General features: G+C 39.8%; 22 non-coding genes and 32 pseudogenes across 22 annotated transcripts; all 54 read right to left on the bottom strand.

Annotated features, from left to right (window-relative positions):
* Positions 1-256: 256 nt before the first annotated feature.
* On the bottom strand, positions 257-375 carry LOC146027432 (5S ribosomal RNA). The gene has a single exon (XR_014454834.1). It is a non-coding gene; the product is annotated as a 5S ribosomal RNA (ribosomal RNA).
* A 345-nt stretch (positions 376-720) lies between these two features.
* LOC146027966 (5S ribosomal RNA) lies at positions 721-839 on the bottom strand (annotated as a pseudogene).
* Positions 840-1,184: 345 nt separating this feature from the next.
* Positions 1,185-1,303, bottom strand: LOC146027886 (5S ribosomal RNA; annotated as a pseudogene).
* A 344-nt stretch (positions 1,304-1,647) lies between these two features.
* On the bottom strand, positions 1,648-1,766 carry LOC146027433 (5S ribosomal RNA). Its single transcript, XR_014454835.1, has one exon. It is a non-coding gene; the product is annotated as a 5S ribosomal RNA (ribosomal RNA).
* A 345-nt stretch (positions 1,767-2,111) lies between these two features.
* Positions 2,112-2,230, bottom strand: LOC146027967 (5S ribosomal RNA; annotated as a pseudogene).
* Positions 2,231-2,575: 345 nt separating this feature from the next.
* LOC146027887 (5S ribosomal RNA) lies at positions 2,576-2,694 on the bottom strand (annotated as a pseudogene).
* Positions 2,695-3,038: 344 nt separating this feature from the next.
* On the bottom strand, positions 3,039-3,157 carry LOC146032201 (5S ribosomal RNA). Its single transcript, XR_014457644.1, has one exon. It is a non-coding gene; the product is annotated as a 5S ribosomal RNA (ribosomal RNA).
* Positions 3,158-3,502: 345 nt separating this feature from the next.
* On the bottom strand, positions 3,503-3,621 carry LOC146027968 (5S ribosomal RNA; annotated as a pseudogene).
* Positions 3,622-3,966: 345 nt separating this feature from the next.
* LOC146028564 (5S ribosomal RNA) lies at positions 3,967-4,085 on the bottom strand (annotated as a pseudogene).
* Positions 4,086-4,430: 345 nt separating this feature from the next.
* On the bottom strand, positions 4,431-4,549 carry LOC146028748 (5S ribosomal RNA; annotated as a pseudogene).
* Positions 4,550-4,894: 345 nt separating this feature from the next.
* On the bottom strand, positions 4,895-5,013 carry LOC146033930 (5S ribosomal RNA). Its single transcript, XR_014459338.1, has one exon. It is a non-coding gene; the product is annotated as a 5S ribosomal RNA (ribosomal RNA).
* A 345-nt stretch (positions 5,014-5,358) lies between these two features.
* LOC146034454 (5S ribosomal RNA) lies at positions 5,359-5,477 on the bottom strand. Its single transcript, XR_014459861.1, has one exon. It is a non-coding gene; the product is annotated as a 5S ribosomal RNA (ribosomal RNA).
* A 344-nt stretch (positions 5,478-5,821) lies between these two features.
* On the bottom strand, positions 5,822-5,940 carry LOC146033960 (5S ribosomal RNA). Its single transcript, XR_014459368.1, has one exon. It is a non-coding gene; the product is annotated as a 5S ribosomal RNA (ribosomal RNA).
* A 345-nt stretch (positions 5,941-6,285) lies between these two features.
* On the bottom strand, positions 6,286-6,404 carry LOC146034446 (5S ribosomal RNA). The gene has a single exon (XR_014459852.1). It is a non-coding gene; the product is annotated as a 5S ribosomal RNA (ribosomal RNA).
* Positions 6,405-6,748: 344 nt separating this feature from the next.
* Positions 6,749-6,867, bottom strand: LOC146027434 (5S ribosomal RNA). Its single transcript, XR_014454836.1, has one exon. It is a non-coding gene; the product is annotated as a 5S ribosomal RNA (ribosomal RNA).
* Positions 6,868-7,212: 345 nt separating this feature from the next.
* LOC146027812 (5S ribosomal RNA) lies at positions 7,213-7,331 on the bottom strand (annotated as a pseudogene).
* A 345-nt stretch (positions 7,332-7,676) lies between these two features.
* LOC146029172 (5S ribosomal RNA) lies at positions 7,677-7,795 on the bottom strand (annotated as a pseudogene).
* Positions 7,796-8,140: 345 nt separating this feature from the next.
* LOC146027935 (5S ribosomal RNA) lies at positions 8,141-8,259 on the bottom strand (annotated as a pseudogene).
* Positions 8,260-8,603: 344 nt separating this feature from the next.
* On the bottom strand, positions 8,604-8,722 carry LOC146027813 (5S ribosomal RNA; annotated as a pseudogene).
* Positions 8,723-9,067: 345 nt separating this feature from the next.
* LOC146029173 (5S ribosomal RNA) lies at positions 9,068-9,186 on the bottom strand (annotated as a pseudogene).
* A 345-nt stretch (positions 9,187-9,531) lies between these two features.
* Positions 9,532-9,650, bottom strand: LOC146027435 (5S ribosomal RNA). Its single transcript, XR_014454837.1, has one exon. It is a non-coding gene; the product is annotated as a 5S ribosomal RNA (ribosomal RNA).
* A 346-nt stretch (positions 9,651-9,996) lies between these two features.
* On the bottom strand, positions 9,997-10,115 carry LOC146033282 (5S ribosomal RNA). The gene has a single exon (XR_014458692.1). It is a non-coding gene; the product is annotated as a 5S ribosomal RNA (ribosomal RNA).
* A 345-nt stretch (positions 10,116-10,460) lies between these two features.
* Positions 10,461-10,579, bottom strand: LOC146034828 (5S ribosomal RNA). The gene has a single exon (XR_014460232.1). It is a non-coding gene; the product is annotated as a 5S ribosomal RNA (ribosomal RNA).
* Positions 10,580-10,923: 344 nt separating this feature from the next.
* LOC146027436 (5S ribosomal RNA) lies at positions 10,924-11,042 on the bottom strand. The gene has a single exon (XR_014454838.1). It is a non-coding gene; the product is annotated as a 5S ribosomal RNA (ribosomal RNA).
* A 345-nt stretch (positions 11,043-11,387) lies between these two features.
* Positions 11,388-11,506, bottom strand: LOC146027969 (5S ribosomal RNA; annotated as a pseudogene).
* A 345-nt stretch (positions 11,507-11,851) lies between these two features.
* Positions 11,852-11,970, bottom strand: LOC146027888 (5S ribosomal RNA; annotated as a pseudogene).
* A 344-nt stretch (positions 11,971-12,314) lies between these two features.
* On the bottom strand, positions 12,315-12,433 carry LOC146027438 (5S ribosomal RNA). The gene has a single exon (XR_014454839.1). It is a non-coding gene; the product is annotated as a 5S ribosomal RNA (ribosomal RNA).
* A 345-nt stretch (positions 12,434-12,778) lies between these two features.
* LOC146027970 (5S ribosomal RNA) lies at positions 12,779-12,897 on the bottom strand (annotated as a pseudogene).
* A 345-nt stretch (positions 12,898-13,242) lies between these two features.
* On the bottom strand, positions 13,243-13,361 carry LOC146027889 (5S ribosomal RNA; annotated as a pseudogene).
* Positions 13,362-13,705: 344 nt separating this feature from the next.
* On the bottom strand, positions 13,706-13,824 carry LOC146032202 (5S ribosomal RNA). Its single transcript, XR_014457645.1, has one exon. It is a non-coding gene; the product is annotated as a 5S ribosomal RNA (ribosomal RNA).
* A 345-nt stretch (positions 13,825-14,169) lies between these two features.
* LOC146027971 (5S ribosomal RNA) lies at positions 14,170-14,288 on the bottom strand (annotated as a pseudogene).
* A 345-nt stretch (positions 14,289-14,633) lies between these two features.
* LOC146028565 (5S ribosomal RNA) lies at positions 14,634-14,752 on the bottom strand (annotated as a pseudogene).
* Positions 14,753-15,097: 345 nt separating this feature from the next.
* LOC146028749 (5S ribosomal RNA) lies at positions 15,098-15,216 on the bottom strand (annotated as a pseudogene).
* Positions 15,217-15,561: 345 nt separating this feature from the next.
* LOC146027972 (5S ribosomal RNA) lies at positions 15,562-15,680 on the bottom strand (annotated as a pseudogene).
* Positions 15,681-16,025: 345 nt separating this feature from the next.
* On the bottom strand, positions 16,026-16,144 carry LOC146028566 (5S ribosomal RNA; annotated as a pseudogene).
* A 345-nt stretch (positions 16,145-16,489) lies between these two features.
* Positions 16,490-16,608, bottom strand: LOC146028750 (5S ribosomal RNA; annotated as a pseudogene).
* Positions 16,609-16,953: 345 nt separating this feature from the next.
* On the bottom strand, positions 16,954-17,072 carry LOC146033931 (5S ribosomal RNA). Its single transcript, XR_014459340.1, has one exon. It is a non-coding gene; the product is annotated as a 5S ribosomal RNA (ribosomal RNA).
* Positions 17,073-17,417: 345 nt separating this feature from the next.
* LOC146034457 (5S ribosomal RNA) lies at positions 17,418-17,536 on the bottom strand. Its single transcript, XR_014459863.1, has one exon. It is a non-coding gene; the product is annotated as a 5S ribosomal RNA (ribosomal RNA).
* A 344-nt stretch (positions 17,537-17,880) lies between these two features.
* LOC146033961 (5S ribosomal RNA) lies at positions 17,881-17,999 on the bottom strand. The gene has a single exon (XR_014459369.1). It is a non-coding gene; the product is annotated as a 5S ribosomal RNA (ribosomal RNA).
* Positions 18,000-18,344: 345 nt separating this feature from the next.
* Positions 18,345-18,463, bottom strand: LOC146027754 (5S ribosomal RNA). Its single transcript, XR_014455141.1, has one exon. It is a non-coding gene; the product is annotated as a 5S ribosomal RNA (ribosomal RNA).
* A 344-nt stretch (positions 18,464-18,807) lies between these two features.
* On the bottom strand, positions 18,808-18,926 carry LOC146028467 (5S ribosomal RNA; annotated as a pseudogene).
* Positions 18,927-19,271: 345 nt separating this feature from the next.
* On the bottom strand, positions 19,272-19,390 carry LOC146027814 (5S ribosomal RNA; annotated as a pseudogene).
* Positions 19,391-19,735: 345 nt separating this feature from the next.
* Positions 19,736-19,854, bottom strand: LOC146029174 (5S ribosomal RNA; annotated as a pseudogene).
* A 345-nt stretch (positions 19,855-20,199) lies between these two features.
* On the bottom strand, positions 20,200-20,318 carry LOC146027936 (5S ribosomal RNA; annotated as a pseudogene).
* A 344-nt stretch (positions 20,319-20,662) lies between these two features.
* Positions 20,663-20,781, bottom strand: LOC146034447 (5S ribosomal RNA). The gene has a single exon (XR_014459853.1). It is a non-coding gene; the product is annotated as a 5S ribosomal RNA (ribosomal RNA).
* A 344-nt stretch (positions 20,782-21,125) lies between these two features.
* On the bottom strand, positions 21,126-21,244 carry LOC146027439 (5S ribosomal RNA). The gene has a single exon (XR_014454840.1). It is a non-coding gene; the product is annotated as a 5S ribosomal RNA (ribosomal RNA).
* Positions 21,245-21,589: 345 nt separating this feature from the next.
* On the bottom strand, positions 21,590-21,708 carry LOC146027815 (5S ribosomal RNA; annotated as a pseudogene).
* A 345-nt stretch (positions 21,709-22,053) lies between these two features.
* On the bottom strand, positions 22,054-22,172 carry LOC146029175 (5S ribosomal RNA; annotated as a pseudogene).
* Positions 22,173-22,517: 345 nt separating this feature from the next.
* LOC146027937 (5S ribosomal RNA) lies at positions 22,518-22,636 on the bottom strand (annotated as a pseudogene).
* Positions 22,637-22,980: 344 nt separating this feature from the next.
* LOC146027816 (5S ribosomal RNA) lies at positions 22,981-23,099 on the bottom strand (annotated as a pseudogene).
* Positions 23,100-23,444: 345 nt separating this feature from the next.
* On the bottom strand, positions 23,445-23,563 carry LOC146029177 (5S ribosomal RNA; annotated as a pseudogene).
* A 345-nt stretch (positions 23,564-23,908) lies between these two features.
* LOC146027440 (5S ribosomal RNA) lies at positions 23,909-24,027 on the bottom strand. Its single transcript, XR_014454841.1, has one exon. It is a non-coding gene; the product is annotated as a 5S ribosomal RNA (ribosomal RNA).
* A 345-nt stretch (positions 24,028-24,372) lies between these two features.
* LOC146028406 (5S ribosomal RNA) lies at positions 24,373-24,491 on the bottom strand (annotated as a pseudogene).
* Positions 24,492-24,836: 345 nt separating this feature from the next.
* LOC146027575 (5S ribosomal RNA) lies at positions 24,837-24,955 on the bottom strand. Its single transcript, XR_014454971.1, has one exon. It is a non-coding gene; the product is annotated as a 5S ribosomal RNA (ribosomal RNA).
* Between the last annotated feature and the right edge of the window lie 293 nt (positions 24,956-25,248).

Genomic DNA, 25,248 nt, shown 5'->3' on the forward strand with positions numbered 1-25,248 from the left:
AATCATGTGTTGGTAATGTAAAAAGACCTACAGGACATGATATTAGCAGGGGGTCTTAAATTAAACTACTAAAGAGGCTCAACACTGTTTAGCTGCCAAAAGCAGTTGGAATTGGGCCTAAACAGTGTGGTAAGTCTTTAGGTGATGGCTATTGTGTCTGTTTGACCTCTTCCAAATGTCTGTGCTGGCAATAAAAATAAAAAGTTTCCAATTTAAATAGCTAGAGAATAAAAACAATTTGCCAGTAATGTGAAAAAACCTACAGCACCTGGTGTTCCGATGTGGTCTCCCACCCAAGTACTAACCAGGCCCAACACTGCTTAGCTTCCAAGATCAGGCGAGATTGGGCCTATCCAATGTGGTATGGCTGTAGGTGATATAAAGGCACTTTTTTGCCCTCTTCTACTTCTATCACCAGGTAAGCTAATAAAAAAGTTTCCTAACTGTATTGGCTTACTGAAAAAAATCATGTGTTGGTAATGTAAAAAGACCTACAGGACATGATATTAGCAGGGGGTCTTAAATTAAACTACTAAAGAGGCTCTACACTGTTTAGCTGCCAAAAGCAGTTGGAATTGGCCCTAAACAGTGTGGTAAGTCTTTAGGTGATGGCTATTGTGTCTGTTTGACCTCTTCCAAATGTCTGTGCTGGCAATAAAAAGAAAAAGTTTCCAATTTAAATAGCTAGAGAATAAAAACAATTTGCCAGTAATGTGAAAAGACCTAGAGCACCTGGTGTTCCCATGTGGTCTCCCACCCAAGTACTAACCAGGCCCAACACTGCTTAGCTTCCAAGATCAGGCGAGATTGGGCCTATCCAATGTGGTATGGCTGTAGGTGATATAAAGGCACTTTTTTGCCCTCTTCTACTTCTATCACCAGGTAAGCTAATAAAAAAGTTTCCTAACTGTATTGGCTTACTGAAAAAAATCATGTGTTGGTAATGTAAAAAGACCTACAGGACATTGTATTAGCAGGGGGTCTTAAATTAAACTACTAAAGAGACTCAACACTGTTTAGCTGCCAAAAGCAGTTGGAATTGGGCCTAAACAGTGTGCTAAGTCTTTAGGTGATGGCTATTGTGTCTGTTTGACCTCTTCCAAATGTCAGTGCTGGCAATAAAAAGAAAAAGTTTCCAATTTAAATAGCTAGAGAATAAAAACAATTTGCCAGTAATGTGAAAAGACCTAGAGCACCTGATGTTCCCATGTGGTCTCCCACCCAAGTACTAACCAGGCCCAACACTGCTTAGATTCCAAAATCAGACGAGATTGGGCCTATCCAATGTGGTATGGCTGTAGGTGAAATACAGGCACTTTTTTGCCCTCTTCTACTTCTATCACCAGGTAAGCTAATAAAAATTTTCCTAACTATATTGGCTTACTGAAAAAAATCATGTGTTGGTAATGTAAAAAGACCTACAGGACATCATATTAGCAGGGGGTCTTAAATTAAACTACTAAAGAGGCTCAACACTGTTTAGCTGCCAAAAGCAGTTGGAATTGGGCCTAAACAGTGTGGTAAGTCTTTAGGTGATGGCTATTGTGTCTGTTTGACCTCTTCCAAATGTCTGTGCTGGCAATAAAAAGAAAAAGCTTCCAATTTAAATAGCTAGAGAATAAAAACAATTTGCCAGTAATGTGAAAAAACCTACAGCACCTGGTGTTCCGATGTGGTCTCCCACCCAAGTACTAACCAGGCCCAACACTGCTTAGCTTCCAAGATCAGGCGAGATTGGGCCTATCCAATGTGGTATGGCTGTAGGTGATATAAAGGCACTTTTTTGCCCTCTTCTACTTCTATCACCAGGTAAGCTAATAAAAAAGTTTCCTAACTGTATTGGCTTACTGAAAAAAATCATGTGTTGGTAATGTAAAAAGACCTACAGGACATGATATTAGCAGGGGGTCTTAAATTAAACTACTAAAGAGGCTCTACACTGTTTAGCTGCCAAAAGCAGTTGGAATTGGCCCTAAACAGTGTGGTAAGTCTTTAGGTGATGGCTATTGTGTCTGTTTGACCTCTTCCAAATGTCTGTGCTGGCAATAAAAAGAAAAAGTTTCCAATTTAAATAGCTAGAGAATAAAAACAATTTGCCAGTAATGTGAAAAGACCTAGAGCACCTGGTGTTCCCATGTGGTCTCCCACCCAAGTACTAACCAGGCCCAACACTGCTTAGCTTCCAAGATCAGGCGAGATTGGGCCTATCCAATGTGGTATGGCTGTAGGTGATATAAAGGCACTTTTTTGCCCTCTTCTACTTCTATCACCAGGTAAGCTAATAAAAAAGTTTCCTAACTGTATTGGCTTACTGAAAAAAATCATGTGTTGGTAATGTAAAAAGACCTACAGGACATTGTATTAGCAGGGGGTCTTAAATTAAACTACTAAAGAGACTCAACACTGTTTAGCTGCCAAAAGCAGTTGGAATTGGGCCTAAACAGTGTGCTAAGTCTTTAGGTGATGGCTATTGTGTCTGTTTGACCTCTTCCAAATGTCAGTGCTGGCAATAAAAAGAAAAAGTTTCCAATTTAAATAGCTAGAGAATAAAAACAATTTGCCAGTAATGTGAAAAGACCTAGAGCACCTGATGTTCCCATGTGGTCTCCCACCCAAGTACTAACCAGGCCCAACACTGCTTAGATTCCAAAATCAGACGAGATTGGGCCTATCCAATGTGGTATGGCTGTAGGTGAAATACAGGCACTTTTTTGCCCTCTTCTACTTCTATCACCAGGTAAGCTAATAAAAATTTTCCTAACTATATTGGCTTACTGAAAAAAATCATGTGTTGGTAATGTAAAAAGACCTACAGGACATCATATTAGCAGGGGGTCTTAAATTAAACTACTAAAGAGGCTCAACACTGTTTAGCTGCCAAAAGCAGTTGGAATTGGGCCTAAACAGTGTGGTAAGTCTTTAGGTGATGGCTATTGTGTCTGTTTGACCTCTTCCAAATGTCTGTGCTGGCAATAAAAAGAAAAAGTTTCCAATTTAAATAGCTAGAGAATAAAAACAATTTGCCAGTAATGTGAAAAAACCTACAGCACCTGGTATTCCCATGTGGTCTCCCACCCAAGTACTAACCAGGCCCAACACTGCTTAGCTTCCAAGATCAGACGAGATTGGGCCTATCCAATGTGGTATGGCTGTAGGTGAGATACAGGCACTTTTTTGCCCTTTTCTACTTCTATCACCAGGTAAGCTAATAAAAAAGTTTCCTAACTGTATTGGCTTACTGAAAAAAATCATGTGTTGGTAATGTAAAAAGACCTACAGGACATGATATTAGCAGGGGGTCTTAAATTAAACTACTAAAGAGGCTCTACACTGTTTAGCTGCCAAAAGCAGTTGGAATTGGCCCTAAACAGTGTGGTAAGTCTTTAGGTGATGGCTATTGTGTCTGTTTGACCTCTTCCAAATGTCTGTGCTGGCAATAAAAAGAAAAAGTTTCCAATTTAAATAGCTAGAGAATAAAAACAATTTGCCAGTAATGTGAAAAGACCTAGAGCACCTGGTGTTCCCATGTGGTCTCCCACCCAAGTACTAACCAGGCCCAACACTGCTTAGCTTCCAAGATCAGGCGAGATTGGGCCTATCCAATGTGGTATGGCTGTAGGTGATATAAAGGCACTTTTTTGCCCTCTTCTACTTCTATCACCAGGTAAGCTAATAAAAAAGTTTCCTAACTGTATTGGCTTACTGAAAAAAATCATGTGTTGGTAATGTAAAAAGACCTACAGGACATTGTATTAGCAGGGGGTCTTAAATTAAACTACTAAAGAGACTCAACACTGTTTAGCTGCCAAAAGCAGTTGGAATTGGGCCTAAACAGTGTGCTAAGTCTTTAGGTGATGGCTATTGTGTCTGTTTGACCTCTTCCAAATGTCAGTGCTGGCAATAAAAAGAAAAAGTTTCCAATTTAAATAGCTAGAGAATAAAAACAATTTGCCAGTAATGTGAAAAAACCTAGAGCACCTGGTGTTCCCATGTGGTCTCCCACCCAAGTACTAACCAGGCCCAACACTGCTCAGATTCCAAAATCAGACGAGATTGGGCCTATCCAATGTGGTATGGCTGTAGGTGAAATACAGGCACTTTTTTGCCCTCTTCTACTTCTATCACCAGGTAAGCTAATAAAAAATTTCCTAACTATATTGGCTTACTGAAAAAAATCATGTGTTGGTAATGTAAAAAGACCTACAGGACATCATATTAGCAGGGGGTCTTAAATTAAACTACTAAAGAGGCTCAACACTGTTTAGCTGCCAAAAGCAGTTGGAATTGGGCCTAAACAGTGTGGTAAGTCTTTAGGTGATGGCTATTGTGTCTGTTTGACCTCTTCCAAATGTCTGTGCTGGCAATAAAAAGAAAAAAGTTTCCAATTTAAATAGCTAGAGAATAAAAACAATTTGCAAGTAATGTGAAAAAACCTACAGCACCTGGTGTTACCATGTGGTCTCCCACCCAAGTACTAACCAGGCCCAACACTGCTTAGCTTACAAGATCAGGCGAGATTGGGCCTATCCAATGTGGTATGGCTGTAGGTGAGATAAAGGCACTTTTTTGCCCTCTTCTACTTCTATCACCAGGTAAGCTAATAAAAAAGTTTCCTAACTGTATTGGCTTACTGAAAAAAATCATGTGTTGGTAATGTAAAAAGACCTACAGGACATGATATTAGCAGGGGGTCTTAAATTAATCTACTAAAGAGGCTCTACACTGTTTAGCTGCCAAAAGCATTTGGAATTGGGCCTAAACAGTGTGGTAAGTCTTTAGGTGATGGCTATTGTGTCTGTTTCACCTCTTCCAAATGTCTGTACTGGCAATAGAAAGAAAAAGTGTCCAATTTAAATAGCTAGAGAATAAAAACAATTTGCAAGTAATGTGAAAAAACCTACAGCACCTGGTGTTCCCATGTGGTCTCCCACCCAAGTACTAACCAGGCCCAACACTGCTTAGCTTCCAAGATCAGACGAGATTGGGCCTATCCAATGTGGTATGGCTGTAGACGAGATAAAGGCACTTTTTTGCTCTCTTCTACTTCTATCACCAGGTAAGCTAATACAAAAGTTTCCTAACTGTATTGGCTTACTGAAAAAAATCATGTGTTGGTAATGTAAAAAGACCTACAGGACATGATATTAGCAGGGGGTCTTAAATTAAACTACTAAAGAGGCTCAACACTGTTTAGCTGCCAAAAGCAGTTGGAATTGGCCCTAAACAGTGTGGTAAGTCTTTAGGTGATGGCTATTTTGTCTGTTTGACCTCTTCCAAATGTCTGTGCTGGCAATAAAAAGAAAAAGTTTCCAATTTAAATAGCTAGAGAATAAAAACAATTTGCCAGTAATGTGAAAAGACCTAGAGCACCTGGTGTTCCCATGTGGTCTCCCACCCAAGTACTAACCAGGCCCAACACTGCTTAGCTTCCAAGATCAGATGAGATTGGGCCTATCCAATGTGGTATGGCTGTAGGTGAAATACAGGCACTTTTTTGCCCTCTTCTACTTCTATCACCAGGTAAGCTAATAAAAATGTTCCTAACTATATTGGCTTACTGAAAAAAATCATGTGTTGGTAATGTAAAAAGACCTACAGGACATGATATTAGCAGGGGGTCTTAAATTAAACTACTAAAGAGGCTCAACACTGTTTAGCTGCCAAAAGCAGTTGGAATTGGGCCTAAACAGTGTGGTAAGTATTTAGGTGATGGCTATTGTGTCTGTTTGACCTCTTCCAAATGTCTGTGCTGGCAATAAAAAGAAAAATTTTCCAATTTAAATAGCTAGAGAATAAAAACAATTTGCCAGTAATGTGAAAAAACCTACAGCACCTGGTGTTCCCAAGTGGTCTCCCACCCAAGTACTAACCAGGCCCAACACTGCTTAGTTTCCAAGATCAGACGAGATTGGGCCTATCCAATGTGGTATGGCTGTAGTTGAGATACAGGCACTTTTTTGCCCTCTTCTACTTCTATCACCAGGTAAGCTAATAAAAAAGTTTCCTAACTGTATTGGCTTACTGAAAAAAATCATGTGTTGGTAATGTAAAAAGACCTACAGGACATTATATTAGCAGGGGGTCTTAAATTAAACTAATAAAGAGACTCAACACTGTTTAGCTGCCAAAAGCAGTTGGAATTGGGCCTAAACAGAGTGGTACGACTTTAGGTGATGGCTTTGTGTCTGTTTGACCTCTTCCAAATGTCTGTGCTGGCAATAAAAAGAAAAAGTTTCCAATTTAAATAGCTAGAGAATAAAAACAATTTGCAAGTAATGTGAAAAAAACCTACAGCACCTGGTGTACCCATGTGGTCTCCCACCCAAGTACTAACCAGGCCCAACACTGCTTAGCTTCCAAGATCAGACGAGATTGGGACTATCCAATGTGGTATGGCTGTAGGTGAAATGCAGGCACTTTTTTGCCCTCTTCTACTTCTATCACCAGGTAAGCTAATAAAAATTTTCCTAACTATATTGGCTTACTGAAAAAAATCATGTGTTGGTAATGTAAAAAGACCTACAGGACATGATATTAGCAGGGGGTCTTAAATTAAACTACTAAAGAGGCTCAACACTGTTTAGCTGCCAAAAGCAGTTGGAATTGGGCCTAAACAGTGTGGTAAGTCTTTAGGTGATGGCTATTGTGTCTGTTTGACCTCTTCCAAATGTCTGTGCTGGCAATAAAAAGAAAAAGTTTCCAATTTAAATAGCTAGAGAATAAAAACAATTTGCCAGTAATGTGAAAAAACCTACAGCACCTGGTGTTCCGATGTGGTCTCCCACCCAAGTACTAACCAGGCCCAACACTGCTTAGCTTCCAAGATCAGGCGAGATTGGGCCTATCCAATGTGGTATGGCTGTAGGTGAGATAAAGGCACTTTTTTGCCCTCTTCTTCTTCTATCACCAGGTAAGCTAATAAAAAAGTTTCCTAACTGTATTGGCTTACTGAAAAAAATCATGTGTTGGTAATGTAAAAAGACCTACAGGACATGATATTAGCAGAGGGTCTTAAATTAAACTACTAAAGAGGCTCAACACTGTTTAGCTGCCAAAAGCATTTGGAATTGGGCCTAAACAGTGTGGTAAGTCTTTAGGTGATGGCTATTGTGTCTGTTTGACCTCTTCCAAATGTCTGTACTGGCAATAGAAAGAAAAAGTTTCCAATTTAAATAGCTAGAGAATAAAAACAATTTGCCAGTAATGTGAAAAAACCTACAGCACCTGGTGTTCCCATATGGTCTCCCACCCAAGTACTAACCAGGCCCAACACTGCTTAGCTTCCAAGATCGGACGAGGTTGGGCCTATGCAATGTGGTATGGCTGTAGTTGAGATACAGGCACTTTTTTGCCCTCTTCTACTTCTATCACCAGGTAAGCTAATAAAAAAGTTTCCTAACTGTATTGGCTTACTGAAAAAAATCATGTGTTGGTAATGTAAAAAGACCTACAGGACATGATATTAGCAGGGGGTCTTAAATTAAACTACTAAAGAGGCTCTACACTGTTTAGCTGCCAAAAGCAGTTGGAATTGGCCCTAAACAGTGTGGTAAGTCTTTAGGTGATGGCTATTGTGTCTGTTTGACCTCTTCCAAATGTCTGTGCTGGCAATAAAAAGAAAAAGTTTCCAATTTAAATAGCTAGAGAATAAAAACAATTTGCCAGTAATGTGAAAAGACCTAGAGCACCTGGTGTTCCCATGTGGTATCCCACCCAAGTACTAACCAGGACCAACACTGCTTAGCTTCCTAGATCAGACGAGATTGGGCCTATCCAATGTGGTATGGCTGTAGGCAAGATAAAGGCACTTTTTTGCCCTCTTCTACTTCTATCACCAGGTAAGCTAATACAAAAGTTTCCTAACTGTATTGGCTTACTGAAAAAAACCATGTGTTGGTAATGTAAAAAGACCTACAGGACATGATATTAGCAGGGGGTCTTAAATTAAACTACTAAAGAGGCTCAACACTGTTTAGCTGCCAAAAGCAGTTGGAATTGGCCCTAAGCAGTGTGGTAAGTCTTTAGGTGATGGCTATTGTGTCTGTTTGACCTCTTCCAAATGTCTGTGCTGGCAATAAAAAGAAAAAGTTTCCAATTTAAATAGCTAGAGAATAAAAACAATTTGCCAGTAATGTGAAAAGACCTAGAGCACCTGGTGTTCCCATGTGGTCTCCCACCCAAGTACTAACCAGGACCAACACTGCTTAGCTTCCAAGATCAGACGAGATTGGGCCTATCCAATGTGGTATGGCTGTAGGTGAAATACAGGCACTTTTTTGCCCTCTTCTACTTCTATCACCAGGTAAGCTAATAAAAATTTTCCTAAATATATTGGCTTACTGAAAAAAATCATGTGTTGGTAATGTAAAAAGACCTACAGGACATGATATTAGCAGGGGGTCTTAAATTAAACTACTAAAGAGGCTCAACACTGTTTAGCTGCCAAAAGCAGTTGGAATTGGGCCTAAACAGTGTGGTAAGTCTTTAGGTGATGGCTATTGTGTCTGTTTGACCTCTTCCAAATGTCTGTGCTGGCAATAAAAATAAAAAGTTTCCAATTTAAATAGCTAGAGAATAAAAACAATTTGCCAGTAATGTGAAAAAACCTACAGCACCTGGTGTTCCCATATGGTCTCCCACCCAAGTACTAACCAGGCCCAACACTGCTTAGCTTCCAAGATCGGACGAGGTTGGGCCTATGCAATGTGGTATGGCTGTAGTTGAGATACAGGCACTTTTTTGCCCTCTTCTACTTCTATCACCAGGTAAGCTAATAAAAAAGTTTCCTAACTGTATTGGCTTACTGAAAAAAATCATGTGTTGGTAATGTAAAAAGACCTACAGGACATGATATTAGCAGGGGGTCTTAAATTAAACTACTAAAGAGGCTCTACACTGTTTAGCTGCCAAAAGCAGTTGGAATTGGCCCTAAACAGTGTGGTAAGTCTTTAGGTGATGGCTATTGTGTCTGTTTGACCTCTTCCAAATGTCTGTGCTGGCAATAAAAAGAAAAAGTTTACAATTTAAATAGCTAGAGAATAAAAACAATTTGCCAGTAATGTGAAAAGACCTAGAGCACCTGGTGTTCCCATGTGGTATCCCACCCAAGTACTAACCAGGACCAACACTGCTTAGCTTCCTAGATCAGACGAGATTGGGCCTATCCAATGTGGTATGGCTGTAGGCGAGATAAAGGCACTTTTTTGCCCTCTTCTACTTCTATCACCAGGTAAGCTAATACAAAAGTTTCCTAACTGTATTGGCTTACTGAAAAAAATCATGTGTTGGTAATGTAAAAAGACCTACAGGACATGATATTAGCAGGGGGTCTTAAATTAAACTACTAAAGAGGCTCAACACTGTTTAGCTGCCAAAAGTAGTTGGAATTGGGCCTAAACAGTGTGGTAAGTCTTTAGGTGATGGCTATTGTGTCTGTTTGACCTCTTCCAAATGTCTGTGCTGGCAATAAAAATAAAAAGTTTCCAATTTAAATAGCTAGAGAATAAAAACAATTTGCCAGTAATGTGAAAAAACCTACAGCACCTGGTGTTCCGATGTGGTCTCCCACCCAAGTACTAACCAGGCCCAACACTGCTTAGCTTCCAAGATCAGGCGAGATTGGGCCTATCCAATGTGGTATGGCTGTAGGTGAGATAAAGGCACTTTTTTGCCCTCTTCTACTTCTATCACCAGGTAAGCTAATAAAAAAGTTTCCTAACTGTATTGGCTTACTGAAAAAAATCATGTGTTGGTAATGTAAAAAGACCTACAGGACATGATATTAGCAGGGGGTCTTAAATTAAACTACTAAAGAGGCTCTACACTGTTTAGCTGCCAAAAGCAGTTGGAATTGGCCCTAAACAGTGTGGTAAGTCTTTAGGTGATGGCTATTGTGTCTGTTTGACCTCTTCCAAATGTCTGTGCTGGCAATAAAAAGAAAAAGTTTCCAATTTAAATAGCTAGAGAATAAAAACAATTTGCAAGTAATGTGAAAAAAACCTACAGCACCTGGTGTTCCCATGTGGTCTCCCACCCAAGTACTAACCAGGCCCAACACTGCTTAGCTTCCAAGATCAGACGAGATTGGGCCTATCCAATGTGGTATGGCTGTAGGCGAGATAAAGGCACTTTTTTGCCCTCTTCTACTTCTATCACCAGGTAAGCTAATACAAAAGTTTCCTAACTGTATTGGCTTACTGAAAAAAATCATGTGTTGGTAATGTAAAAAGACCTACAGGACATGATATTAGCAGGGGGTCTTAAATTAAACTACTAAAGAGGCTCAACACTGTTTAGCTGCCAAAAGCAGTTGGAATTGGCCCTAAGCAGTGTGGTAAGTCTTTAGGTGATGGCTATTGTGTCTGTTTGACCTCTTCCAAATGTCTGTGCTGGCAATAAAAAGAAAAAGTTTATAATTTAAATAGCTAGAGAATAAAAACAATTTGCCAGTAATGTGAAAAGACCTAGAGCACCTGGTGTTCCCATGTGGTCTCCCACCCAAGTACTAACCAGGCCCAACACTGCTTAGCTTCCAAGATCAGACGAGATTGGGCCTATCCAATGTGGTATGGCTGTAGGTGAAATACAGGCACTTTTTTGCCCTCTTCTACTTCTATCACCAGGTAAGCTAATAAAAATTTTCCTAAATATATTGGCTTACTGAAAAAAATCATGTGTTGGTAATGTAAAAAGACCTACAGGACATGATATTAGCAGGGGGTCTTAAATTAAACTACTAAAGAGGCTCAACACTGTTTAGCTGCCAAAAGCAGTTGGAATTGGGCCTAAACAGTGTGGTAAGTCTTTAGGTGATGGCTATTGTGTCTGTTTGACCTCTTCCAAATGTCTGTGCTGGCAATAAAAATAAAAAGTTTCCAATTTAAATAGCTAGAGAATAAAAACAATTTGCCAGTAATGTGAAAAAACCTACAGCACCTGGTGTTCCGATGTGGTCTCCCACCCAAGTACTAACCAGGCCCAACACTGCTTAGCTTCCAAGATCAGGCGAGATTGGGCCTATCCAATGTGGTATGGCTGTAGGTGATATAAAGGCACTTTTTTGCCCTCTTCTACTTCTATCACCAGGTAAGCTAATAAAAAAGTTTCCTAACTGTATTGGCTTACTGAAAAAAATCATGTGTTGGTAATGTAAAAAGACCTACAGGACATGATATTAGCAGGGGGTCTTAAATTAAACTACTAAAGAGGCTCTACACTGTTTAGCTGCCAAAAGCAGTTGGAATTGGCCCTAAACAGTGTGGTAAGTCTTTAGGTGATGGCTATTGTGTCTGTTTGACCTCTTCCAAATGTCTGTGCTGGCAATAAAAAGAAAAAGTTTCCAATTTAAATAGCTAGAGAATAAAAACAATTTGCCAGTAACGTGAAAAGACCTAGAGCACCTGGTGTTCCCATGTGGTCTCCCACCCAAGTACTAACCAGGCCCAACACTGCTTAGCTTCCAAGATCAGGCGAGATTGGGCCTATCCAATGTGGTATGGCTGTAGGTGATATAAAGGCACTTTTTTGCCCTCTTCTACTTCTATCACCAGGTAAGCTAATAAAAAAGTTTCCTAACTGTATTGGCTTACTGAAAAAAATCATGTGTTGGTAATGTAAAAAGACCTACAGGACATTGTATTAGCAGGGGGTCTTAAATTAAACTACTAAAGAGACTCAACACTGTTTAGCTGCCAAAAGCAGTTGGAATTGGGCCTAAACAGTGTGCTAAGTCTTTAGGTGATGGCTATTGTGTCTGTTTGACCTCTTCCAAATGTCAGTGCTGGCAATAAAAAGAAAAAGTTTCCAATTTAAATAGCTAGAGAATAAAAACAATTTGCCAGTAATGTGAAAAGACCTAGAGCACCTGATGTTCCCATGTGGTCTCCCACCCAAGTACTAACCAGGCCCAACACTGCTTAGATTCCAAAATCAGACGAGATTGGGCCTATCCAATGTGGTATGGCTGTAGGTGAAATACAGGCACTTTTTTGCCCTCTTCTACTTCTATCACCAGGTAAGCTAATAAAAATTTTCCTAACTATATTGGCTTACTGAAAAAAATCATGTGTTGGTAATGTAAAAAGACCTACAGGACATCATATTAGCAGGGGGTCTTAAATTAAACTACTAAAGAGGCTCAACACTGTTTAGCTGCCAAAAACAGTTGGAATTGGGCCTAAACAGTGTGGTAAGTCTTTAGGTGATGGCTATTGTGTCTGTTTGACCTCTTCCAAATGTCTGTGCTGGCAATAAAAAGAAAAAGCTTCCAATTTAAATAGCTAGAGAATAAAAACAATTTGCCAGTAATGTGAAAAAACCTACAGCACCTGGTGTTCCGATGTGGTCTCCCACCCAAGTACTAACCAGGCCCAACACTGCTTAGCTTCCAAGATCAGGCGAGATTGGGCCTATCCAATGTGGTATGGCTGTAGGTGATATAAAGGCACTTTTTTGCCCTCTTCTACTTCTATCACCAGGTAAGCTAATAAAAAAGTTTCCTAACTGTATTGGCTTACTGAAAAAAATCATGTGTTGGTAATGTAAAAAGACCTACAGGACATGATATTAGCAGGGGGTCTTAAATTAAACTACTAAAGAGGCTCTACACTGTTTAGCTGCCAAAAGCAGTTGGAATTGGCCCTAAACAGTGTGGTAAGTCTTTAGGTGATGGCTATTGTGTCTGTTTGACCTCTTCCAAATGTCTGTGCTGGCAATAAAAAGAAAAAGTTTCCAATTTAAATAGCTAGAGAATAAAAACAATTTGCCAGTAATGTGAAAAGACCTAGAGCACCTGGTGTTCCCATGTGGTCTCCCACCCAAGTACTAACCAGGCCCAACACTGCTTAGCTTCCAAGATCAGGCGAGATTGGGCCTATCCAATGTGGTATGGCTGTAGGTGATATAAAGGCACTTTTTTGCCCTCTTCTACTTCTATCACCAGGTAAGCTAATAAAAAAGTTTCCTAACTGTATTGGCTTACTGAAAAAAATCATGTGTTGGTAATGTAAAAAGACCTACAGGACATTGTATTAGCAGGGGGTCTTAAATTAAACTACTAAAGAGACTCAACACTGTTTAGCTGCCAAAAGCAGTTGGAATTGGGCCTAAACAGTGTGCTAAGTCTTTAGGTGATGGCTATTGTGTCTGTTTGACCTCTTCCAAATGTCAGTGCTGGCAATAAAAAGAAAAAGTTTCCAATTTAAATAGCTAGAGAATAAAAACAATTTGCCAGTAATGTGAAAAGACCTAGAGCACCTGATGTTCCCATGTGGTCTCCCACCCAAGTACTAACCAGGCCCAACACTGCTTAGATTCCAAAATCAGACGAGATTGGGCCTATCCAATGTGGTATGGCTGTAGGTGAAATACAGGCACTTTTTTGCCCTCTTCTACTTCTATCACCAGGTAAGCTAATAAAAATTTTCCTAACTATATTGGCTTACTGAAAAAAATCATGTGTTGGTAATGTAAAAAGACCTACAGGACATCATATTAGCAGGGGGTCTTAAATTAAACTACTAAAGAGGCTCAACACTGTTTAGCTGCCAAAAGCAGTTGGAATTGGGCCTAAACAGTGTGGTAAGTCTTTAGGTGATGGCTATTGTGTCTGTTTGACCTCTTCCAAATGTCTGTGCTGGCAATAAAAAGAAAAAGTTTCCAATTTAAATAGCTAGAGAATAAAAACAATTTGCCAGTAATGTGAAAAAACCTACAGCACCTGGTATTCCCATGTGGTCTCCCACCCAAGTACTAACCAGGCCCAACACTGCTTAGCTTCCAAGATCAGACGAGATTGGGCCTATCCAATGTGGTATGGCTGTAGGTGAGATACAGGCACTTTTTTGCCCTTTTCTACTTCTATCACCAGGTAAGCTAATAAAAAAGTTTCCTAACTGTATTGGCTTACTGAAAAAAATCATGTGTTGGTAATGTAAAAAGACCTACAGGACATGATATTAGCAGGGGGTCTTAAATTAAACTACTAAAGAGGCTCTACACTGTTTAGCTGCCAAAAGCAGTTGGAATTGGCCCTAAACAGTGTGGTAAGTCTTTAGGTGATGGCTATTGTGTCTGTTTGACCTCTTCCAAATGTCTGTGCTGGCAATAAAAAGAAAAAGTTTCCAATTTAAATAGCTAGAGAATAAAAACAATTTGCCAGTAATGTGAAAAGACCTAGAGCACCTGGTGTTCCCATGTGGTCTCCCACCCAAGTACTAACCAGGCCCAACACTGCTTAGCTTCCAAGATCAGGCGAGATTGGGCCTATCCAATGTGGTATGGCTGTAGGTGATATAAAGGCACTTTTTTGCCCTCTTCTACTTCTATCACCAGGTAAGCTAATAAAAAAGTTTCCTAACTGTATTGGCTTACTGAAAAAAATCATGTGTTGGCAATGTAAAAAGACCTACAGGACATTGTATTAGCAGGGGGTCTTAAATTAAACTACTAAAGAGACTCAACTCTGTTTAGCTGCCAAAAGCAGTTGGAATTGGGCCTAAACAGTGTGCTAAGTCTTTAGGTGATGGCTATTGTGTCTGTTTGACCTCTTCCAAATGTCAGTGCTGGCAATAAAAAGAAAAAGTTTCCAATTTAAATAGCTAGAGAATAAAAACAATTTGCCAGTAATGTGAAAAAACCTAGAGCACCTGGTGTTCCCATGTGGTCTCCCACCCAAGTACTAACCAGGCCCAACACTGCTCAGATTCCAAAATCAGACGAGATTGGGCCTATCCAATGTGGTATGGCTGTAGGTGAAATACAGGCACTTTTTTGCCCTCTTCTACTTCTATCACCAGGTAAGCTAATAAAAAATTTCCTAACTATATTGGCTTACTGAAAAAAATCATGTGTTGGTAATGTAAAAAGACCTACAGGACATCATATTAGCAGGGGGTCTTAAATTAAACTACTAAAGAGGCTCAACACTGTTTAGCTGCCAAAAGCAGTTGGAATTGGGCCTAAACAGTGTGGTAAGTCTTTAGGTGATGGCTATTGTGTCTGTTTGACCTCTTCCAAATGTCTGTGCTGGCAATAAAAAGAAAAAAGTTTCCAATTTAAATAGCTAGAGAATAAAAACAATTTGCAAGTAATGTGAAAAAACCTACAGCACCTGGTGTTACCATGTGGTCTCCCACCCAAGTACTAACCAGGCCCAACACTGCTTAGCTTACAAGATCAGGCGAGATTGGGCCTATCCAATGTGGTATGGCTGTAGGTGAGATAAAGGCACTTTTTTGCCCTCTTCTACTTCTATCACCAGGTAAGCTAATAAAAAAGTTTCCTAACTGTATTGGCTTACTGAAAAAAATCATGTGTTGGTAATGTAAAAAGACCTACAGGACATGATATTAGCAGGGGGTCTTAAATTAAACTACTAAAGAGGCTCTACACTGTTTAGCTGCCAAAAGCAGTTGGAATTGGCCCTATACAGTGTGGTAAGTCTTTAGGTGATGGCTATTGTGTCTGTTTGACCTCTTCCAAATGTCTGTGCTGGCAATAAAAAGAAAAAGTTTCCAATTTAAATAGCTAGAGAATAAAAACAATTTGCCAGTAATGTGAAAAGACCTAGAGCACCTGGTGTTCCCATGTGGTCTCCCACCCAAGTACTAACCAGGCCCAACACTGCTTAGCTTCCAAGATCAGGCGAGATTGGGCCTATCCAATGTGGTATGGCTGTAGGTGATATAAAGGCACTTTTTTGCCCTCTTCTACTTCTATCACCAGGTAAGCTAATAAAAAAGTTTCCTAACTGTATTGGCTTACTGAAAAAAATCATGTGTTGGTAATGTAAAAAGACCTACAGGACATTGTATTAGCAGGGGGTCTTAAATTAAACTACTAAAGAGACTCAACTCTGTTTAGCTGCCAAAAGCAGTTGGAATTGGGCCTAAACAGTGTGCTAAGTCTTTAGGTGATGGCTATTGTGTCTGTTTGACCTCTTCCAAATGTCAGTGCTGGCAATAAAAAGAAAAAGTTTCCAATTTAAATAGCTAGAGAATAAAAACAATTTGCCAGTAATGTGAAAAAACCTAGAGCACCTGGTGTTCCCATGTGGTCTCCCACCCAAGTACTAACCAGGCCCAACACTGCTCAGATTCCAAAATCAGACGAGATTGGGCCTATCCAATGTGGTATGGCTGTAGGTGAAATACAGGCACTTTTTTGCCCTCTTCTACTTCTATCACCAGGTAAGCTAATAAAAAATTTCCTAACTATATTGGCTTACTGAAAAAAATCATGTGTTGGTAATGTAAAAAGACCTACAGGACATCATATTAGCAGGGGGTCTTAAATTAAACTACTAAAGAGGCTCAACACTGTTTAGCTGCCAAAAGCAGTTGGAATTGGGCCTAAACAGTGTGGTAAGTCTTTAGGTGATGGCTATTGTGTCTGTTTGACCTCTTCCAAATGTCTGTGCTGGCAATAAAAAGAAAAAAGTTTCCAATTTAAATAGCTAGAGAATAAAAACAATTTGCAAGTAATGTGAAAAAACCTACAGCACCTGGTGTTACCATGTGGTCTCCCACCCAAGTACTAACCAGGCCCAACACTGCTTAGCTTACAAGATCAGGCGAGATTGGGCCTATCCAATGTGGTATGGCTGTAGGTGAGATAAAGGCACTTTTTTGCCCTCTTCTACTTCTATCACCAGGTAAGCTAATAAAAAAGTTTCCTAACTGTATTGGCTTACTGAAAAAAATCATGTGTTGGTAATGTAAAAAGACCTACAGGACATGATATTAGCAGGGGGTCTTAAATTAATCTACTAAAGAGGCTCTACACTGTTTAGCTGCCAAAAGCATTTGGAATTGGGCCTAAACAGTGTGGTAAGTCCTTAGGTGATGGCTATTGTGTCTGTTTCACCTCTTCCAAATGTCTGTACTGGCAATAGAAAGAAAAAGTGTCCAATTTAAATAGCTAGAGAATAAAAACAATTTGCAAGTAATGTGAAAAAACCTACAGCACCTGGTGTTCCCATGTGGTCTCCCACCCAAGTACTAACCAGGCCCAACACTGCTTAGCTTCCAAGATCAGACGAGATTGGGCCTATCCAATGTGGTATGGCTGTAGACGAGATAAAGGCACTTTTTTGCTCTCTTCTACTTCTATCACCAGGTAAGCTAATACAAAAGTTTCCTAACTGTATTGGCTTACTGAAAAAAATCATGTGTTGGTAATGTAAAAAGACCTACAGGACATGATATTAGCAGGGGGTCTTAAATTAAACTACTAAAGAGGCTCAACACTGTTTAGCTGCCAAAAGCAGTTGGAATTGGCCCTAAACAGTGTGGTAAGTCTTTAGGTGATGGCTATTTTGTCTGTTTGACCTCTTCCAAATGTCTGTGCTGGCAATAAAAAGAAAAAGTTTCCAATTTAAATAGCTAGAGAATAAAAACAATTTGCCAGTAATGTGAAAAGACCTAGAGCACCTGGTGTTCCCATGTGGTCTCCCACCCAAGTACTAACCAGGCCCAACACTGCTTAGCTTCCAAGATCAGATGAGATTGGGCCTATCCAATGTGGTATGGCTGTAGGTGAAATACAGGCACTTTTTTGCCCTCTTCTACTTCTATCACCAGGTAAGCTAATAAAAATGTTCCTAACTATATTGGCTTACTGAAAAAAATCATGTGTTGGTAATGTAAAAAGACCTACAGGACATGATATTAGCAGGGGGTCTTAAATTAAACTACTAAAGAGGCTCAACACTGTTTAGCTGCCAAAAGCAGTTGGAATTGGGCCTAAACAGTGTGGTAAGTATTTAGGTGATGGCTATTGTGTCTGTTTGACCTCTTCCAAATGTCTGTGCTGGCAATAAAAAGAAAATTTTTCCAATTTAAATAGCTAGAGAATAAAAACAATTTGCCAGTAATGTGAAAAAACCTACAGCACCTGGTGTTCCCAAGTGGTCTCCCACCCAAGTACTAACCAGGCCCAACACTGCTTAGTTTCCAAGATCAGACGAGATTGGGCCTATCCAATGTGGTATGGCTGTAGTTGAGATACAGGCACTTTTTTGCCCTCTTCTACTTCTATCACCAGGTAAGCTAATAAAAAAGTTTCCTAACTGTATTGGCTTACTGAAAAAAATCATGTGTTGGTAATGTAAAAAGACCTACAGGACATTATATTAGCAGGGGGTCTTAAATTAAACTAATAAAGAGACTCAACACTGTTTAGCTGCCAAAAGCAGTTGGAATTGGGCCTAAACAGAGTGGTACGACTTTAGGTGATGGCTTTGTGTCTGTTTGACCTCTTCCAAATGTCTGTGCTGGCAATAAAAAGAAAAAGTTTCCAATTTAAATAGCTAGAGAATAAAAACAATTTGCAAGTAATGTGAAAAAAACCTACAGCACCTGGTGTACCCATGTGGTCTCCCACCCAAGTACTAACCAGGCCCAACACTGCTTAGCTTCCAAGATCAGACAAGATTGGGACTATCCAATGTGGTATGGCTGTAGGTGAAATGCAGGCACTTTTTTGCCCTCTTCTACTTCTATCACCAGGTAAGCTAATAAAAATTTTCCTAACTATATTGGCTTACTGAAAAAAATCATGTGTTGGTAATGTAAAAAGACCTACAGGACATGATATTAGCAGGGGGTCTTAAATTAAACTACTAAAGAGGCTCAACACTGTTTAGCTGCCAAAAGCAGTTGGAATTGGGCCTAAACAGTGTGGTAAGTCTTTAGGTGATGGCTATTGTGTCTGTTTGACCTCTTCCAAATGTCTGTGCTGGCAATAAAAAGAAAAAGTTTCCAATTTAAATAGCTAGAGAATAAAAACAATTTGCCAGTAATGTGAAAAAACCTACAGCACCTGGTGTTCCGATGTGGTCTCTCACCCAAGTACTAACCAGGCCCAACACTGCTTAGCTTCCAAGATCAGGCGAGATTGGGCCTATCCAATGTGGTATGGCTGTAGGTGAGATAAAGGCACTTTTTTGCCCTCTTCTTCTTCTATCACCAGGTAAGCTAATAAAAAAGTTTCCTAACTGTATTGGCTTACTGAAAAAAATCATGTGTTGGTAATGTAAAAAGACCTACAGGACATGATATTAGCAGAGGGTCTTAAATTAAACTACTAAAGAGGCTCAACACTGTTTAGCTGCCAAAAGCATTTGGAATTGGGCCTAAACAGTGTGGTAAGTCTTTAGGTGATGGCTATTGTGTCTGTTTGACCTCTTCCAAATGTCTGTACTGGCAATAGAAAGAAAAAGTTTCCAATTTAAATAGCTAGAGAATAAAAACAATTTGCCAGTAATGTGAAAAAACCTACAGCACCTGGTGTTCCCATATGGTCTCCCACCCAAGTACTAACCAGGCCCAACACTGCTTAGCTTCCAAGATCGGACGAGGTTGGGCCTATGCAATGTGGTATGGCTGTAGTTGAGATACAGGCACTTTTTTGCCCTCTTCTACTTCTATCACCAGGTAAGCTAATAAAAAAGTTTCCTAACTGTATTGGCTTACTGAAAAAAATCATGTGTTGGTAATGTAAAAAGACCTACAGGACATGATATTAGCAGGGGGTCTTAAATTAAACTACTAAAGAGGCTCTACACTGTTTAGCTGCCAAAAGCAGTTGGAATTGGCCCTAAACAGTGTGGTAAGTCTTTAGGTGATGGCTATTGTGTCTGTTTGACCTCTTCCAAATGTCTGTGCTGGCAATAAAAAGAAAAAGTTTCCAATTTAAATAGCTAGAGAATAAAAACAATTTGCCAGTAATGTGAAAAGACCTAGAGCACCTGGTGTTCCCATGTGGTATCCCACCCAAGTACTAACCAGGACCAACACTGCTTAGCTTCCTAGATCAGACGAGATTGGGCCTATCCAATGTGGTATGGCTGTAGGCGAGATAAAGGCACTTTTTTGCCCTCTTCTACTTCTATCACCAGGTAAGCTAATACAAAAGTTTCCTAACTGTATTGGCTTACTGAAAAAAACCATGTGTTGGTAATGTAAAAAGACCTACAGGACATGATATTAGCAGGGGGTCTTAAATTAAACTACTAAAGAGGCTCAACACTGTTTAGCTGCCAAAAGCAGTTGGAATTGGCCCTAAGCAGTGTGGTAAGTCTTTAGGTGATGGCTATTGTGTCTGTTTGACCTCTTCCAAATGTCTGTGCTGGCAATAAAAAGAAAAAGTTTCCAATTTAAATAGCTAGAGAATAAAAACAATTTGCCAGTAATGTGAAAAGACCTAGAGCACCTGGTGTTCCCATGTGGTCTCCCACCCAAGTACTAACCAGGACCAACACTGCTTAGCTTCCAAGATCAGACGAGATTGGGCCTATCCAATGTGGTATGGCTGTAGGTGAAATACAGGCACTTTTTTGCCCTCTTCTACTTCTATCACCAGGTAAGCTAATAAAAATTTTCCTAAATATATTGGCTTACTGAAAAAAATCATGTGTTGGTAATGTAAAAAGACCTACAGGACATTATATTAGCAGGGGGTCTTAAATTAAACTAATAAAGAGACTCAACACTGTTTAGCTGCCAAAAGCAGTTGGAATTGGGCCTAAACAGAGTGGTACGACTTTAGGTGATGGCTTTGTGTCTGTTTGACCTCTTCCAAATGTCTGTGCTGGCAATAAAAAGAAAAAGTTTCCAATTTAAATAGCTAGAGAATAAAAACAATTTGCAAGTAATGTGAAAAAAACCTACAGCACCTGGTGTACCCATGTGGTCTCCCACCCAAGTACTAACCAGGCCCAACACTGCTTAGCTTCCAAGATCAGACGAGATTGGGACTATCCAATGTGGTATGGCTGTAGGTGAAATGCAGGCACTTTTTTGCCCTCTTCTACTTCTATCACCAGGTAAGCTAATAAAAATTTTCCTAACTATATTGGCTTACTGAAAAAAATCATGTGTTGGTAATGTAAAAAGACCTACAGGACATGATATTAGCAGGGGGTCTTAAATTAAACTACTAAAGAGGCTTAACACTGTTTAGCTGCCAAAAGCAGTTGGAATTGGGCCTAAACAGTGTGGTAAGTCTTTAGGTGATGGCTATTGTGTCTGTTTGACCTCTTCCAAATGTCTGTGCTGGCAATAAAAAGAAAAAGTTTCCAATTTAAATAGCTAGAGAATAAAAACAATTTGCCAGTAATGTGAAAAAACCTACAGCACCTGGTGTTCCGATGTGGTCTCCCACCCAAGTACTAACCAGGCCCAACACTGCTTAGCTTCCAAGATCAGGCGAGATTGGGCCTATCCAATGTGGTATGGCTGTAGGTGAGATAAAGGCACTTTTTTGCCCTCTTCTTCTTCTATCACCAGGTAAGCTAATAAAAAAGTTTCCTAACTGTATTGGCTTACTGAAAAAAATCATGTGTTGGTAATGTAAAAAGACCTACAGGACATGATATTAGCAGAGGGTCTTAAATTAAACTACTAAAGAGGCTCAACACTGTTTAGCTGCCAAAAGCATTTGGAATTGGGCCTAAACAGTGTGGTAAGTCTTTAGGTGATGGCTATTGTGTCTGTTTGACCTCTTCCAAATGTCTGTACTGGCAATAGAAAGAAAAAGTTTCCAATTTAAATAGCTAGAGAATAAAAACAATTTGCCAGTAATGTGAAAAAACCTACAGCACCTGGTGTTCCCATATGGTCTCCCACCCAAGTACTAACCAGGCCCAACACTGCTTAGCTTCCAAGATCGGACGAGGTTGGGCCTATGCAATGTGGTATGGCTGTAGTTGAGATACAGGCACTTTTTTGCCCTCTTCTACTTCTATCACCAGGTAAGCTAATAAAAAAGTTTCCTAACTGTATTGGCTTACTGAAAAAAATCATGTGTTGGTAATGTAAAAAGACCTACAGGACATGATATTAGCAGGGGGTCTTAAATTAAACTACTAAAGAGGCTCTACACTGTTTAGCTGCCAAAAGCAGTTGGAATTGGCCCTAAACAGTGTGGTAAGTCTTTAGGTGATGGCTATTGTGTCTGTTTGACCTCTTCCAAATGTCTGTGCTGGCAATAAAAAGAAAAAGTTTCCAATTTAAATAGCTAGAGAATAAAAACAATTTGCCAGTAATGTGAAAAGACCTAGAGCACCTGGTGTTCCCATGTGGTATCCCACCCAAGTACTAACCAGGACCAACACTGCTTAGCTTCCTAGATCAGACGAGATTGGGCCTATCCAATGTGGTATGGCTGTAGGCGAGATAAAGGCACTTTTTTGCCCTCTTCTACTTCTATCACCAGGTAAGCTAATACAAAAGTTTCCTAACTGTATTGGCTTACTGAAAAAAACCATGTGTTGGTAATGTAAAAAGACCTACAGGACATGATATTAGCAGGGGGTCTTAAATTAAACTACTAAAGAGGCTCAACACTGTTTAGCTGCCAAAAGCAGTTGGAATTGGCCCTAAGCAGTGTGGTAAGTCTTTAGGTGATGGCTATTGTGTCTGTTTGACCTCTTCCAAATGTCTGTGCTGGCAATAAAAAGAAAAAGTTTCCAATTTAAATAGCTAGAGAATAAAAACAATTTGCCAGTAATGTGAAAAGACCTAGAGCACCTGGTGTTCCCATGTGGTCTCCCACCCAAGTACTAACCAGGACCAACACTGCTTAGCTTCCAAGATCAGACGAGATTGGGCCTATCCAATGTGGTATGGCTGTAGGTGAAATACAGGCACTTTTTTGCCCTCTTCTACTTCTATCACCAGGTAAGCTAATAAAAATTTTCCTAAATATATTGGCTTACTGAAAAAAATCATGTGTTGGTAATGTAAAAAGACCTACAGGACATGATATTAGCAGGGGGTCTTAAATTAAACTACTAAAGAGGCTCAACACTGTTTAGCTGCCAAAAGCAGTTGGAATTGGGCCTAAACAGTGTGGTAAGTCTTTAGGTGATGGCTATTGTGTCTGTTTGACCTCTTCCAAATGTCTGTGCTGGCAATAAAAATAAAAAGTTTCCAATTTAAATAGCTAGAGAATAAAAACAATTTGCCAGTAATGTGAAAAAACCTACAGCACCTGGTGTTCCCATATGGTCTCCCACCCAAGTACTAACCAGGCCCAACACTGCTTAGCTTCCAAGATCGGACGAGGTTGGGCCTATGCAATGTGGTATGGCTGTAGTTGAGATACAGGCACTTTTTTGCCCTCTTCTACTTCTATCACCAGGTAAGCTAATAAAAAAGTTTCCTAACTGTATTGGCTTACTGAAAAAAATCATGTGTTGGTAATGTAAAAAGACCTACAGGACATGATATTAGCAGGGGGTCTTAAATTAAACTACTAAAGAGGCTCTACACTGTTTAGCTGCCAAAAGCAGTTGGAATTGGCCCTAAACAGTGTGGTAAGTCTTTAGGTGATGGCTATTGTGTCTGTTTGACCTCTTCCAAATGTCTGTGCTGGCAATAAAAAGAAAAAGTTTACAATTTAAATAGCTAGAGAATAAAAACAATTTGCCAGTAATGTGAAAAGACCTAGAGCACCTGGTGTTCCCATGTGGTATCCCACCCAAGTACTAACCAGGACCAACACTGCTTAGCTTCCTAGATCAGACGAGATTGGGCCTATCCAATGTGGTATGGCTGTAGGCGAGATAAAGGCACTTTTTTGCCCTCTTCTACTTCTATCACCAGGTAAGCTAATACAAAAGTTTCCTAACTGTATTGGCTTACTGAAAAAAATCATGTGTTGGTAATGTAAAAAGACCTACAGGACATGATATTAGCAGGGGGTCTTAAATTAAACTACTAAAGAGGCTCAACACTGTTTAGCTGCCAAAAGCAGTTGGAATTGGGCCTAAACAGTGTGGTAAGTCTTTAGGTGATGGCTATTGTGTCTGTTTGACCTCTTCCAAATGTCTGTGCTGGCAATAAAAATAAAAAGTTTCCAATTTAAATAGCTAGAGAATAAAAACAATTTGCCAGTAATGTGAAAAAACCTACAGCACCTGGTGTTCCGATGTGGTCTCCCACCCAAGTACTAACCAGGCCCAACACTGCTTAGCTTCCAAGATCAGGCGAGATTGGGCCTATCCAATGTGGTATGGCTGTAGGTGAGATAAAGGCACTTTTTTGCCCTCTTCTACTTCTATCACCAGGTAAGCTAATAAAAAAGTTTCCTAACTGTATTGGCTTACTGAAAAAAATCATGTGTTGGTAATGTAAAAAGACCTACAGGACATGATATTAGCAGGGGGTCTTAAATTAAACTACTAAAGAGGCTCTACACTGTTTAGCTGCCAAAAGCAGTTGGAATTGGCCCTAAACAGTGTGGTAAGTCTTTAGGTGATGGCTATTGTGTCTGTTTGACCTCTTCCAAATGTCTGTGCTGGCAATAAAAAGAAAAAGTTTCCAATTTAAATAGCTAGAGAATAAAAACAATTTGCCAGTAATGTGAAAAGACCTAGAGCACCTGGTGTTCCCATGTGGTCTCCCACCCAAGTACTAACCAGGCCCAACACTGCTTAGCTTCCAAGATCAGGCGAGATTGGGCCTATCCAATATGGTATGGCTGTAGGTGATATAAAGGCACTTTTTTGCCCTCTTCTACTTCTATCACCAGGTAAGCTAATAAAAAAGTTTCCTAACTGTATTGGCTTACTGAAAAAAATCATGTGTTGGTAATGTAAAAAGACCTACAGGACATTGTATTAGCAGGGGGTCTTAAATTAAACTACTAAAGAGACTCAACACTGTTTAGCTGCCAAAAGCAGTTGGAATTGGGCCTAAACAGTGTGCTAAGTCTTTAGGTGATGGCTATTGTGTCTGTTTGACCTCTTCCAAATGTCAGTGCTGGCAATAAAAAGAAAAAGTTTCCAATTTAAATAGCTAGAGAATAAAAACAATTTGCCAGTAATGTGAAAAGACCTAGAGCACCTGGTGTTCCCATGTGGTCTCCCACCCAAGTACTAACCAGGCCCAACACTGCTTAGATTCCAAAATCAGACGAGATTGGGCCTATCCAATGTGGTATGGCTGTAGGTGAAATACAGGCACTTTTTTGCCCTCTTCTACTTCTATCACCAGGTAAGCTAATAAAAATTTTCCTAACTATATTGGCTTACTGAAAAAAATCATGTGTTGGTAATGTAAAAAGACCTACAGGACATCATATTAGCAGGGGGTCTTAAATTAAACTACTAAAGAGGCTCAACACTTTTTAGCTGCCAAAAGCAGTTGGAATTGGGCCTAAACAGTGTGGTAAGTCTTTAGGTGATGGCTATTGTGTCTGTTTGACCTCTTCCAAATGTCTGTGCTGGCAATAAAAAGAAAAAGT

Source organism: Crinia signifera, chromosome 8 (assembly GCF_055691185.1).
Source record: "Crinia signifera chromosome 8, ASM5569118v1, whole genome shotgun sequence".
In the NCBI taxonomy this organism is placed as follows: domain Eukaryota; kingdom Metazoa; phylum Chordata; class Amphibia; order Anura; family Myobatrachidae; genus Crinia; species Crinia signifera.